This window comes from Bufo gargarizans, chromosome 5 (assembly GCF_014858855.1).
Source record: "Bufo gargarizans isolate SCDJY-AF-19 chromosome 5, ASM1485885v1, whole genome shotgun sequence".
In the NCBI taxonomy this organism is placed as follows: domain Eukaryota; kingdom Metazoa; phylum Chordata; class Amphibia; order Anura; family Bufonidae; genus Bufo; species Bufo gargarizans.
In genome coordinates, this window is record NC_058084.1 from 196,790,001 (window position 1) to 196,801,635 (window position 11,635).

Genomic DNA, 11,635 nt, shown 5'->3' on the forward strand with positions numbered 1-11,635 from the left:
ATCAGTGACAGGGGGGTGATCACCCTGATCACCCCCTGTCATTGATAACCCCCTGTAAGGCTCCATTCAGACGTCCGCATGTTTTTTGTGGATCCGATCCATGTATCCATGGATCCGTAAAAAATCATGCGGATGTCTGAATGGAGCCTTACAGGGGGGGTGATCAGTGACAGGGGGGTGATCACCCTGATCACCCTGATCACCCCCTGTCATTGATAACCCCCCTGTAAGGCTCCATTCAGACGTCCGCATGTTTTTTGTGGATCCGATCCATGTATCCATGGATCCGTAAAAAATCATGCGGATGTCTGAATGGAGCCTTACAGGGGGGGTGATCAGTGACAGGGGGGTGATCACCCTGATCACCCCCTGTCATTGATAACCCCCCTGTAAGGCTCCATTCAGACGTCCGCATGTGTTTTGCGGATCCGATCCATGGATCCGTAAAAATTATACGGACGTCTGAATGGAGCCTTACCAGGGGGGTGATCAATGACAGGGGGGTGATCCGGGAGTCTATATGGGTGATTACCCCCCTGTCATTGATCACCCCCCTGTCATTGATCACCCCCCCTGTCATTGATCACCCCCCCCTGTAAGGCTCCATTCAGACATTTTTTTTGGCACAAGTTAGCGGAATTTTTTTTTTTGTTTTTGTTTTTTCTTACTAAGTCTCATATTCTACTAACTTGTGTCAAAAAATAAAATCTCCCATGAACTCACCATACCCCTCACGGAATCCAAATGCATAAACATTTTTAGACATTTATATTCCAGACTTCTTCTCACGCTTTAGGGCCCCTAAAAAGCCAGGGCAGTATAAATACCCCACATGTGACCCCATTTCGGAAAGAAGACACCCCAAGGTATTCGCTGAGGGGCATATTGAGTCCATGAAAGATTGAAATTTTTGTCCTAAGTTAGCGGAAAGTGACTTTGTGAGAAAAAAACCAAAAAAATCAATTTCCGCTAACTTATGCAAAAAATAAAAAATTTCTAGGAACTCGCCAGGCCCCTCATTGAATACCTTGGGGTGTCTTCTTTCCAAAGTGGGGTCACATGTGGGGTATTTATACTGCCCTGGCTTTTTAGGGGCCCGAAAGTGTGAGAAGAAGTCTGGGATCCAAATGTCTAAAAATGCCTTCCTAAAAGGAATTTGGGCCCCTTTGCGCATCTAGGCTGCAAAAAAGTGTCACACATCTGGTATCGCCGTACTCAGGAGAAGTTGGGGAATGTGTTTTGGGGTGTCATTTTACATATACCCATGCTGGGTGAGAAAAATATCTTGGTCAAATGCCAACTTTGTATAAAAAAATAGGAAAAGTTGTCTTTTGCCAAGATATTTCTCTCACCCAGCATGGTTATATGTAAAATGGCACCCCAAAACACATTCCCCAACTTCTCCTGAGTACGGCGATACCAGATGTGTGACACTTTTTTGCAGCCAAGGTGGGCAAAGGGGCACACATTCCAAAGTGCACCTTTCGGATTTCACAGACCATTTTTTACAGATTTTGATTGCAAGGTACTTCTTACACATTTGGGCCCCTAAATTGCCAGGGCAGTATAACTACGCCACAAGTGACCCCATTTTGGAAAGAAGACACCCCAAGGTATTCCGTGAGGGGCATGGCGAGTTCCTAGAATTTTTTATTTTTTGTCACAAGTTAGCGGAAAATGATGATTTTTCTTTTTTTTTCTTTTTTCCTTACAAAGTCTCATATTCCACTAACTTGCGACAAAAAAAAAAAAATTCTAGGAACTCGCCATGCCCCTCACAGAAAACCTTGGGGTGTCTTCTTTCCAAAATGGGGTCACTTGTGGCGTAGTTATACTGCCCTGGCAATTTAGGGGCCCAAATGTGTGAGAAGAACTTTGCAATCAAAATGTGTAAAAAATGACCGGTGAAATCCGAAAGGTGCACTTTGGAATATGTGCCCCTTTGCCCACCTTGGCAGCAAAAAAGTGTGACACATCTGGTATCGCCGTACTCAGGAGAAGTTGGGGAATGTGTTTTGGGGTGTCATTTTACATATACCCATGCTGGGTGAGAAAAATATCTTGGTCAAATGCCAACTTTGTATAAAAAAATGGGAAAAGTTGTCTTTTGCCAAGATATTTTATGAGACTTTGTAAGAAAAATAAAAAAAATAAAAATCATCATCATTTTCCGCTAACTTGTGACAAAAAATAAAAAGTTCTATGAACTCACTATGCCCATCAGCGAATACCTTAGGGTGTCTACTTTCCGAAATGGGGTCATTTGTGGGGGTTTTCTACTGTCTGGGCATTGTAGATCCTCAGGAAACATGACAGGTGCTCAGAAAGTCAGAGCTGTTTCAAAAAGCGGAAATTCACATTTTTGTACCATAGTTTGTAAATGCTATAACTTTTACCCAAACCATTTTTTTTTTTGCCCCAAATTTTTTTTTTATCAAAGACATGTAGAACAATAAATTTGGCGAAAAATTTATATATGGATGTCGTTTTTTTTGCAAAATTTTACAGCTGAAAGTGAAAAATGTCATTTTTTTGCAAAAAAATCGTTACATTTTGATTAATAACAAAAAAAGTAAAAATGTCAGCAGCAATAAAATACCACCAAATGAAAGCTCCATTAGTGAGAAGAAAAGGAGGTAAAATTCATTTGGGTGGTAAGTTGCATGACCGAGCGATAAACGGTGAAAGGAGTGTAGTGCCGAAGTGTAAAAAGTGCTCTGGTCATGAAGGGGGTTTCACCTAGCGGGGCTGAAGTGGTTAACATATACACCTTTTTCTAGGCGTATTACCTTTGACATCCTACTAAGGAATTCTCCCCTAGACGGTGGTTGAGGTCTAAGCCAGAATCTGGCTATCAATTTCCTAGCCTGGAATAACAGACGCTGCACTCCCAAACGGTGATGGCGATTTTTGATGTCTAATATTCCTACTATACATGTTCTCGGACCAGGCGGAACCGTGATATTAAATGTGTCTTTTATTAAGGCCAGAACTGAGGACCAGAAATTCCGGAGCTCCGCACAATCCCAGAACATGTGCATTAAGGTAGCAGGGCTCAAGCCACATCTAGGACAATCCGCATCCCCCCGAACACCTATCCGACATAAAAACTCTGGCGTCCTATACACCTGGTGTAATAAAAACAACTAGGACATGCGCTGCCCCTCACAAACTGACAGTTGCGGGGTGAGTGCTAGGATCATCTTCCACTGCTCTTCTGAAATCGGCCCAACCTCGCTTTCCCATTTAGATTTAACTGCCAAAACCTCTTGTTTAATTGACTTCACATATAAGTTCCTGTAGGTAGATGATATTAAACCGCACGAGGAACTGTTAGTAAGAAGTTGCTGAAACAATGGGACCGTAGTACATTTCAATGATATAGAGCTAGCCTGTTTCTGAAAGGCATACCGTAGTTGCAAAAATTGATAGAAGGCCGTATTTGGGAGACCAAATTCAGTTCTCAACTGCTCAAAGGGCTTAAAAACATCAGCATTTTGTAGTTGACGTAGATACCTCACTCCTTTGCGCTCCCAAGGTGAAAAGCCATCTAATTGGAATAGTTCAGGAAGATGCGGATTCCTCCAGATAGGGGAAAACTGTGTAAATCCTTTTACTGATAACAGCGCCCGACATTTCTGCCAAACTTTGTATATCATGGAAAGTGTAGGATGCCCTGGCAGCCTACCAACAATTCCGTTATTTTCCAACAAAACCACCGGTGAGTCGTGACCGATAATGTGCGCCTAGGGTTGGGCGATATACCGGTATCACGATATACCGCGGTATTAAAAAAACGGCGATATGGCGATATCGCCGTTTCCTAAATACCGCGGTATTTTGTGACGTCATCAAAGAGGTCAGCGCACATTGAGCGCTGACCTCTTCTAAACGTGCGTCCGCCCGCTTCTACCAACTCGCCTTCAGGAACTGACTGATCACTTACCGCCCGCCCCTGCACCTTGCTCTTCCTCTCGCTCCTGGCCTGCCTCCTTCTTGCTCCGCCTCCCTTAGTCAAGTCTCCACCCACCATCTGACATAATCACCGTCGTCACCCACCAGTGCCGGGCGCCGTGTGAGTACTGTCTCTGGAGAGACTTTTCCTGCGGCTGCTTCACTAGTGCGTTCTGTCTGATGACAAAGTTATAAACTTACTACTTCCCGCAGCGGCCGCCCCGGCTCTCCCTCCTCCTCGCTCCCATAAGACCTTATTATAACGCTCCTTGTGGTCCCCCCATACAGTGCAACGCCTCCTTGTGGCCCCCCATACAGTGCAACTCCTCCTTGTGGCACCCCATACAGTGCAACGCCTCCTTGTGGCCCCCCATACAGTGCAACGCCTCCTTGTGGCCCCCCATACAGTGCAACGCCTCCTTGTGGCACCCCATACAGTGCAACGCTTTCTTGTGGCCCCCCATACAGTGCAACGCCACCTTGTGGCCCCCATACAGTGCAACGCCTCCTTGTGGCCCCCCATACAGTGCAACGCCTCCTTGTGGCCCCCCATACAGTGCAACGCCTCCTTGTGGCCCCCCATACAGTGTAACGCCTCCTTGTGGCCCCCCATACAGTGTAACGCCTCCTTGTGGCCCCCCATACAGTGTAACGCCTCCTTGTGGCCCCCCATACAGTGTAATGCCTCCTTGTGGCCCCCATACAATGCAACGCCTCCTTGTGGCCCCCTATACAGTGTAACGCCTCCTTGTGGCCCCCTATACAGTGCAACGCCTCCTTGTGGCCCCCATACAGTGCAACGTCTCCTTGTGGCCCCCCATACAGTATAACGTCTCCTTGTGGCCCCCCATACAGTATAACGCCTCCTTGTGGCCCCCCATACAGTATAACGTCTCCTTGTGGCTGCCCCCATACAGTATAACGTCTCCTTGTGGCTGCCCCCATACAGTGCAACGCCTCCTTGTGGCACCCCATACAGTGCAACGCCTTCTTGTGGCCCCCCATACAGTGCAACGCCACCTTGTGGCCCCCCATACAGTGCAACGCCTCCTTGTGGCCCCCCATACAGTGCAACGCCTCCTTGTGGCCCCCCATACAGTGCAACGCCTCCTTGTGGCCCCCCATACAGTGTAACGCCTCCTTGTGGCCCCCCATACAGTTTAACGCCTCCTTGTGGCCCCCCATACAGTGTAACGCCTCCTTGTGGCCCCCCATACAGTGTAATGCCTCCTTGTGGCCCCCATACAATGCAACGCCTCCTTGTGGCCCCCTATACAGTGTAACGCCTCCTTGTGGCCCCCTATACAGTGCAACGCCTCCTTGTGGCCCCCATACAGTGCAACGTCTCCTTGTGGCCCCCCATACAGTATAACGTCTCCTTGTGGCCCCCCATACAGTATAACGCCTCCTTGTGGCCCCCCATACAGTATAACGTCTCCTTGTGGCTGCCCCCATACAGTATAACGTCTCCTTGTGGCTGCCCCCATACAGTGCAACGTCTCCTTGTGGCCCCCCATACAGTATAACGTCTCCTTGTGGCCCCCCATACAGTATAACGTCTCCTTGTGGCCCCCCATACAGTATAACGTCTCCTTGTGGCCCCCCATACAGTATAACGTCTCCTTGTGGCCCCCCATACAGTATAACGTCTCCTTGTGGCCCCCCATACAGTATAACGTCTCCTTGTGGCCCCCCATACAGTGTAACGCCTCCTTGTGGCCCCCATACAATGCAACGCCTCCTTGTGGCCCCCTATACAGTGCAACGCCTCCTTGTGGCCCCCTATACAGTGCAACGCCTCCTTGTGGCCCCCATACAGTGCAACGTCTCCTTGTGGCCCCCCATACAGTATAACGTCTCCTTGTGGCCCCCCATACAGTATAACGCCTCCTTGTGGCCCCCCATACAGTATAACGTCTCCTTGTGTTTTTTTTTCTTTTAAACGGGTATTTATCGCGATATATATCGTTATCGCGATAAATTTTTTAATATCGTTATCGTCTGAATATTTTTGATATCGTCCAACCCTATGTGCGCCACCAATCTGGCTGAGGCAACGTCTCCAGGAGTCCTCCCCCATCCCCTCAACTGTTGCAACTGTGCTGAAATGTAGTAGAGCCATGCATTCGGTACTGCTAGCCCTCCCTCCTCTTTTCCTCTTTGCAGAGTATCTAGTTTAATCCGTGCTTTTTCATGGTGACAAATCAGATCCCTAAATAACCTATCAATTTTTATAAATATCCTACGAGGAATCCATACTGGGGAATTATGCAATAGATACATGAGCTTGGGCATGAGAATCATTTTAAGAAGATTGCTCCTCCCAATTTCAGATAACGGCAACTTGCACCAAGCCTTAATTTTATCCAACATTGTGATTAAGAGCGGCTCTATATTAAGTTTAATATAGCCGTTAGGATTTGCTGTAACTATTATCCCCAAATACTTGACCTGATGCGCAATTTGCAGCGGACTGGATCTGGGGACGAGATTCACAGCAGAGTCATCTAACGGTAAGAGAATAGACTTGTCCCAGTTGATACGGAGCCGGGTGTCATCTTTAAAGCCTGGACTTAAGTCGTCTTTATGGGGTTAAGAGAAGGCCTTCAATCTCTACAATGGAATGCCCACATGGATTCTAAGTATAGAAAAAGCAGGGATTTATATGAATAAAATGCAAGATTTACTGAATCTTTTCCTATACATATCAAACTGCTCAGCTCCTTCTTAATAATATTCTCAGTTTTGAGTCCTAACAGTTTTGTCTAGAAAGCTACTCCATGTTTTCCTATTCTACTCTCCTACTGGAGTGAGAAAAGTCTCAAGGATAAATCTGGAGTGAAACTCATTTACGTAGCTAACTTCATCCACTTTCCCACCTAAATTTCAAAACTGGAGAGAGTAGTGTAAAATTGGAAAAAGTCGCAATGAGGTCCAAAATGTCAAAAAAGCCCCATTTAGCGACTTTTTGAAGCTAGAATTCTGGAGTGAATGCATGATAAATCAGGGCCAAAATGTTCAATGCAACAGGTTCACTTTAAATAGGCTATACTGTAAATTACATTTTCCACAGCACACTGTGCGTGAGAGGACAAATAGATTTCAGCTGCGTTCACATCTTTGTTTCAGCAGTTTTTGTCCTGACAAAACCCGGTACTTATGCCGGAAATTGGCCAGATTGATTGCAGTCAATGGGTATCTAGTGGTGAAGTAGATAATTTGGCAGGCTGCTCTGCAGGCTGGAGATGTGAATGAGGCCAAAGAAAAAGCGCATAGTTTGGTGGAGAAGAGAGGTGCCTGAGAGCTGTCAGGAGGGATTTTATGGATGGTAGTATAATCCTGTAGTTCAAAAGAAGTCAGCCACACAGGAGAGATTGACCTTTTGACTACACAGGAGAGCAAGCTCTGGACTAGAGACAAGACTGGAATCACAACACAGCTGCCCATAATTAAAAGGTTCAAAAAGTATGGATGCAATCGAGTTGGGGTCAAATAAATTACAGTGCCAGAATTTTGGATGGTAAGCTAGTAATATGAGAATATATAGTTATACTGACACCTCAGCACACGTCTTGAGTGGCTTTTGTGGGTGCTCGTCTCCTGGTGCCTCCTTCCACCCGCGGAGTGAGATTATGGCTTTAAATGAGTTTTTCAGAGACAGCACACCAATGTAGTTTGCAATTCAATCTTTATTTTACCAGTGGTATATTCTCAAGTTATTTCATGACATTTATTGCTGTTTGCAACGTTTCGGGCCCATTCGGTGCCCTTTGTCAAGCTGATTGACCGGTCCTCATGTTTCGCACGCCGTGGAAACATGAGGACCGGTCAATCAGCTTGACAAAGGGCACCGAATGGGCCCGAAACGTTGCAAACAGCAATAAATGTCATGAAATAACTTGAGAATATACCACTGGTAAAATAAAGATTGAATTGCAAACTACAATGGTGTGCTGTCTCTGAAAAACTCATTTAATGAGAATATATAGTAATATAAATGCTGCTTTAACATGGACATCAGAAAGCATTCATAAAAGTGGAACATAAACCTTTGTACAGAGACATCCTGGACAGTTAAGCCCCTTGAAGACAAGCGTGCCGGACTCAGTCCGGATGCGTTGCGGGCAAGTTCAGGGAAACCCGCGTGAGTTTGCACACAATTTGTCTGCGATTGCGTTGTTCATTTTTTTTTTCCGCGTGAGTGCAAAGTATTTTAATGCGTTTTGCACGACATGATAAAAAACTGAATGTTGGTACCCAGACCCGAACCCGGACTTCTTCACTGAAGTTCGGGTTTAGGTTCAGTGTTCTGTAGATTTTAGTATTTTCCATTATAACATGGTTATAATGAAAAACAATAGCATTCTTTAATACAGAATGCTAAGTAAAATGTCCATTGAGGGTTAAAAAACAATAGAAAAATTACTCACCTCATCCACTTGATCGCGCAGCCGTTATCGTCTTCTTTCTTCTTCTTGCAGGATCTGCAAAAGGACTTGCGCTGACACCATCACGCTCACCACATGGGGAGCACGGCGACGTCAGCGCAGGTCCTTTTGCAGGTCCTGCAAGAAGAAGAAAGAAGAAAATAACGGCTGCGCGATCAAGTGGATGAGGTAAGTATTTTTTTATTATTATTTTTTAACCCTCAATGAAGATTTTACTTAGCATTCTGTATTAAAGAATGCTATTATTTTCAATTATAACCATGTTATAATGGAAAATAATAAGTAAATGGACTTTAATGGGGTCCCGGGGCTCATCCTTATTTATTATCATCTACTTAGCAACCATCCTTGAAAATCACATTGCATCCGCACTTGCATTAACACACAAGTGATGCGTATAAAACATCGCTCATGTACACAGCCCCATTGAAATGAATAGGTCAGGATTTAGTGCGGGTGCAATTAGTTCACGTCACGCATTGTACCCACGCGGAAAACTCACCAGTGTGAAAAAGGGGTCTTAGTGTTAAATACTTGACAACTGTCTTCTGTATATTCACAATGGGCAATTCAGGTATGTAAACAAGGACCAGTCTACTAATTTCAGAATGCAAACTGAATACTTTATTAACCTCTTAACAACTGCCACAGTCTTTTTATGCTATGCATTTTTCAATCCAGGTGCTGTTGTTAATAGCCACAGGCCACTGATCAGAAACCAAAAAAGTAAATCCCTTAAATACTGGAGTAGATCCAGTAGTCATGGTCCATATCGGAACCAATGACAAAGTTAGAGGTAGGTGGAGCGTTCTTAAAAAAGATTTTAGGGATTTAGGTCAAAAGCTTAGGGCAAGAACCTCAAAGGTAGTGTTTTCCGAAATACTACCTGTACCAAGAGCCACACAGGAAAGGCAGCGGGAGATTTAGGGAGGTTAACAAGTGGCTCAAGTACTAGTGTAGGAAGGAGGGGTTTGGGTTCCTGGAGTACTGGGCCGACTTCTCATTCAGCTACAGGCTCTATCGTAGGAATGGGCTGCACCCCAATGGGGAAGGGGCAGTTGTTTTGGGGGAGAAGATGGCTAGAAGGTTGGAGGAGTGTTTTAACTAGGGACTGGGGGGGGGGGGGGGGTAATTACGTTATAGGATGGGAAGATAGTGCAGATAGAGACCAGGGGTGAGGGACTAGAACAGTTCAGAAGGAAAGGTGTAGGGTAAAAAAATATACATAAACCTCTTAATTGTATGTATACTGTGGCGAAACCAACCTCGCCACGGTGTTTTGGAGGGGGCTGTTTACCAGCCTCCTGCCCTGGGATTATGGTCCCTTAAGTTATTGGGTCTTAAGGCACTTGGGACGGAGCCCTCTGTCCCTGGATTGCATCATTTGCCTTACTTGCTTGGATGAAGCACATGGTGAGAACAATAGATAGCGGCCATTTTAGCTCACAGACACTGTTCTGACTTTTCAACACGGTGCTATCTTGCCTGTATTTGGTGCACAGAGACATCATTCAGTAGTTTGAAACTACCAACAGGGGACACATTTATTAGTGACTATTTTCTGTATAACTTGTATATTTTCAGTGTAACTGGCATAAAACTGTATCTTCCAAACTACTGAACGGATGTGGGTGAATTTTGGACATGTGGTTCACCCAGATCCCCCAGTTGCGAGGATATATTGGTTATGGGGTTATTGCATGTTTTGGGGTTCCTGTGATATGTTTTATAAAACTGTATTTCTCTGCCTTTGATAATTATATTCGCCCTTGTGTTCAATGATCATCATCGGCAGAGGGGAGGATTTTGTGTGGGTGTGTTTCTATTGTCCCATTGTGTGTTTAAATGGTGATGTCTGTCCTGTTGTCTCCACATGTGTATTGGCGATCTCCCCTTTGTCCTGAGAGATAATTGGATTGTCTTCGGTCGTCTCCGGGACAGAGGGGAAGAACCCATGATGCATTGTGGGGATGTGTTGTATCTATTCGGTATTTGCAAAACTGTAATAAAAACCAGGCTGGGTGTGCCAGCACATCAGAGCACTGCTTGACCCTCAAGACGGAGCCTTGTCTCGTTATTGGGGGGATTCCCTGTATGCTGTTGGAGACTGATTGCCAGGAGTGTAAGCTGACTGATACGCTTTTCCTGTTCGTCTGACTGACAGCTATTTGCGAGGTTCCAGTTTGGAGTGCTATTTTGTATCCAGTTCGGGAGGTTGGTGTTCTGCAGTAGCTGTGCCTGTCTCTCAGAAAGGGGCATATCGCCTAAACGGATTTTAACCCCTTGTCTGCTGAAACGGTCCGTTACATATACTAATGCCAGAAGCATGACTAAGAAAACTGGAATTATTGATGTGTGAGGAGGACTAGGACATAGTAGGAATAACTGAGACATGGCTGGATGATAACTATGAATAGGCGGTTAATGTACAGGGTTACAGTCTGTTTAGAAAGGATCGCCAAAACCAGAGAGGGAAAGGGGCCTTTATGTAAACCTGTCTAAAGTGAGGGACATGAACATGTGGAGTTACTGTGGGTAGAAATACATGGAGGCAAAAACAATAATAAAATACTAATAGGAGTTTATTATAAACCACCAAATATATCAGAGTCCACAGAAAATCTACTACTAAACGAGATACAGTACATGAGGCGGCAGATCATAATGAGGTGGTTATTATGGGGGACTTTAACTACCCAGATATAGACTGGGAAACTGAAAGCTGTACATCCCATGAAGGAAACAGGTTCTTGGCAATAAACAAAGACAATTACCTCTCCCAACTGGTTCAGGACACAACTAGAGGGACGGCCATACTGGACTTAGTTTTAACCAATAGATCTGACAGAACAACAGATGTGCAGTTCGGGGGACACCTGGGAAATAGTGACCATAAAGTAATAACCTTCCAATTGTCATTCAAAAGAGTGTTTCTTCAGGGAGGAACAAAAATACCAAACTTCAAAAAAGCTAAATTAAGCCAACTAAGAGGCCATAGGCCTAAATAACAGGGACAAAGTCCTCAAAAATAAAGATACAGCCACAAAATGAGATATTTTTAAAAGCATCATAAAATCTAATTGTGAGAGGTACATACCTTATGGGAATAAAAGATTAAGGAACAAGAAAAAACTAATGTGGATAAATAGAAAAGTAAAGAAAGCAATACATGACAAAAAGAAAGCATTTAAATCTTTAAAACAGGAGGGTAGCAAGGAAGCGCTGAAAAAATA